Genomic DNA, 3916 nt, shown 5'->3' with positions numbered 1-3916 from the left:
AAAAGAAAGGACTTACCTGATTTCCTGCTGTGTGAGGGAGACAGCCTCGAGGAACAAGCCTCAAGCTGCCTTCCTGGAGTCATGTCCAGTGGAAAACCTGGACCTGCAATGTGGGAAACACAGCAAGAGCAATGTCCACCATTCCCACCATTTGGACCTGCAGAGGATCCTCCTGGAAGGAGACTGACAATTTCTAGTTTAGAATGGCCATACTTTGAGTTACATTAATATGATACAACCAGATATGCCCTGTCTGAAAGGCTCAAGTAAGAAAATCAAGTAAAAAAATTGTTTTCGCTGTTGTTTATAGGTTGGGCTTTCTGTATTATGTCACCTTAGGGGTCTGGGTCTGAAAACTGAGAATCTTGGCATGGGATTTGGCACACCAGGTACAAGACATTACCATGACACTACGTATATATCTTTATGTATGTGCCAAGGTGTGAGTTGGATATCTAAGCTCCCTCTCTAGTGACCAGAGTCAATATACCCAGAGGACCTCTGGAAGGCTATCTGCTCCTTCTGAATCAGACACCAACTTCTGGCCAGCTGAATAGCTCCCGTGTCTTCAGTGGCAGAGTTCAACTGACTCTAATGGGACCCTAGACACCTGGGGCACAAGTAAGCACAGGCATTTGGACAGTTTCAGCTGTGAGCTGGCTCCCAGCTAAATCACAAGTGTCTAAAAATAGACACTTGATGCTGTACGAGGAATCCTGGAGTACTCTGCCAGTCTCTCATCTGTCATTCCAGAAGAACAGAGATCTTTCACAGGTCCTTTGTCACATCTGTCAGTCCCTTGCAAATACCTTGTATGGATGCCCTTGGCTTTCTCAAGTATCAGTGAAGGTTTATGTTTAGGCAAATGACTCAGGTGCGCATACTAATTCTGGGTGGTTGTGGGAGGCTGGAGATGCACAGCTCAGAACATCACCACTCTGTCATTGCTGGACAGGGAGGGTGGGGGGTGGTGGGGAGGGTGCACGGGTAGGATAGGTAATGGAAAATCCCAGACAGTATTTGTCCTGCAACAGCCACCAATGTGATCATAGCAAAGGAACCCCCTTGGTTGCTGGCACAAGCTGTATCAGGCTGGAGCTGCCCCTGTGCATCTCGTCACCACTGGCTGCATTGCCCAGCATTGCAGGCAGGGCTGACTGGGCTTGGGGCTTGCCACGGTGCCACACAACTGCAGGAGACACTATGGGCCTTATCACTTGGGGCTTCACACCTCACAGGGCAGCACAAGCACCCGAGTTCTGTCTGAGCCATGCTTACTCCTCCTAGGATGCCCAAATACCACTTTCCTTGCTTCAAAGGGCAGACCTTTAACAGAAAATTAGGAGCTAACTGTAAGTGTTGCTGATCGTTAAATACCATGAGGTGTATTGAGAAACCAGGCATATTGAAAACTCTTTTCTGATTGTTTGTGTTTGTGGCTTTCTCTTTTCTATTGGCTTTGCTATCCACAACACTCCTGGTTGATTTTTAACAAATTAGCTGGGAAACAGGGTAGAATACCTGGCAGGTATACTTGTCCTTTCCTCCAATCACTGTAGTGTGAAGCCCAACAAGTAACAAGCATTGCAAAGCCTATTGGTGAGCCAGAGTCACTCCCCTGCTTACAAAGGATATTACTGGAGGAATTCAACCTTCATGAAGGGGTGGATCAGACGGTTTATACCACTCTGGATATTAATAGGTATGTGTTGTTGCTTCACAGACCATAAGAAGCTGTTTGCTCAGGCATAAAACTTCATTTGTGTTGACACAAGCACTTTTTTGTGCTTAGTTAGGGCTGGTTGTGAGCCCCTCAGAACTCACTGGACAAGCCTCCTTTGTTTCTAATCAACTTCGCCTCAGATTTTACATAAATACATGATGAAGAAAGCTTCATTTTCAAACTCTGACTGAGGATGCTCTTAAGTTTTCATTGTTCGTGTCTTTTGTGGAAATGTCCAGAAACCTTCTGCTGGTCCAGTTCACTTCATGACCTTTGTCTCTGTGGCCTTGCCCTTCTGTTCCTCTGTTTTTTCTACCTTTGCTGCTGGTGCCAGGCTGTGCATACCCTGAGCATATTTTCTGTAGTTCAAGGATGTCTCATTTTATGTTCAGAGGCATGTCTCACTTCCAAAAGCTTTTGATGTTTTCTTTCAAGGCCACTGGATGATCAGTTCACTTGAGGGGGGGGAAAAAATCATAGCACCTGCTCCATATTCCCAGACTTCTGTCTCTTGAATGATAATATCCATGTTAGAACAGCTGGAGAAATGATAAAACTACTCACTGGAGTACCATAAATTGATGTAGGCAGATCTTCGAAATAATGTTACAGAGATTAAAATTCTGGGCTGACCTAAAGTAATGTTTTTGTCCTTATCCAAAAAGTTGTCCTTGCCTTCTCCTTTGCTCTGCAGCAGAATGATATTCTCCACCTGAGATTATTGATGTTAAAGGAGAGGATGTGTCTTGACTTTAAATCTGCACCATTGCAGTCAAAAAGAACAAGAGAAGGACTGCAGACCCTCCCATTTTTTCCCAGGGACAAACACACTCACTCCTATAGAAAATGAGAGTTTTGGGGGAGGTGAGTCCTCAAAAGCATGTTCTTGCAGAAAGGAGATTCCAGCAAAACTATTGACAACGAATGGCTAAAATAAATGCTATTCAACATTTCCTTGAAGTGTATTAACAGTGGAAGGTTTGTTTTGGGTTGTTTTTTTTTTTTTAAATGCAAACATTTTTAGCAGAATTAGACTGCTGCACATTATCATAGAATTATAGAATAGTTAGGTTTGGAAGGGACCTTAAAGATCATCCAGTTCCAAACCCCCTGCCATAGGCAGAGACATGCAGTTAGATCAGGTTACCCAAGGCCCATCCAACCTGGCCTTGAACACCTCCAGGGTTGGGGCAGCCACAACTTCCCTTGGCAAACCTGTTCCAGTGTCTCACCACTCTCATGGTGAAGAAATTCTTCCTAATGTCTAGTTTAAATCTACCCTTCTCCAGTTTATATCTATTCCCCCTAGTCCTATTACCACAAGCCTTTACGAATAGTCCCTCTCCAGCTTTCTTGTAGGCTCCTTTCAGGTACTGGAAGGTTGCTATAAGATCTCCTCATAGCCTTCTCTTCTCCAGGCTGAACAAGCCTAACTCTCTCAGCCTGTCCTCATATGAAAAGTGCTCCAGGCCTCGCACCATTCTTCTAGCTTACCTGTGGACCCACTCCAACAGCTCCATATCCTTCTTATACTGAGGATTCCAGAACAGGACACAATAGTCCAGATGATGTCTCACAAGAGAGGAACAGAGGGGCAGAATCACCTTCCTTGACCTGCTGGCCACATTTCTTTTGATGCAGCCCAGGATATGGTTGGCATTCTGGGCTGCAAGTGCTCATGTTGCCAGCTCATATATTAAGCTTTCACTTATAAAAGCTTTTTAAGATAATAGTTCTCCAGAAGGAGTTACTCAAATGTTCTAATTTTAATAGAATGTGGATATAGAATGCAGAATATAAGTAATGAATCAATATACTGTCCGTAAGCTTGTCTGAGAACTTCTGCCGATGCTCTTTTCTGTAACATGGTTCTAACATATACTGACCCTTTATTTTCTTTTTCAAGCAATTAAAAAGTGTATTATAGTGTGTGATCAACATATTAATCAATGTAAATTATAAATATTAGAGTAGTAAGAATTCATTTTTAGACCTCACACAATGCTCACTGAAATTTATGACAAGTTTCCTGTTGACACCAGTGTACTGTGGACAAAGCCAAAATGTTTTTTGCTGCTGGTCAGTAGAAGTGACAGATACACTCCTGAAGGTCTCTGGAAGATAAGTAAATTAATTATTCACCTCTGCAGAGTGCAAGACCAGGCAAGAGGATGTCCTTACTGTGCTACCTGC

This window comes from Phaenicophaeus curvirostris, chromosome 6, assembly GCF_032191515.1.
Source record: "Phaenicophaeus curvirostris isolate KB17595 chromosome 6, BPBGC_Pcur_1.0, whole genome shotgun sequence".
NCBI lineage: Eukaryota > Metazoa > Chordata > Aves > Cuculiformes > Cuculidae > Phaenicophaeus > Phaenicophaeus curvirostris.
Note: the sequence above shows the minus strand (reverse complement) of the source record.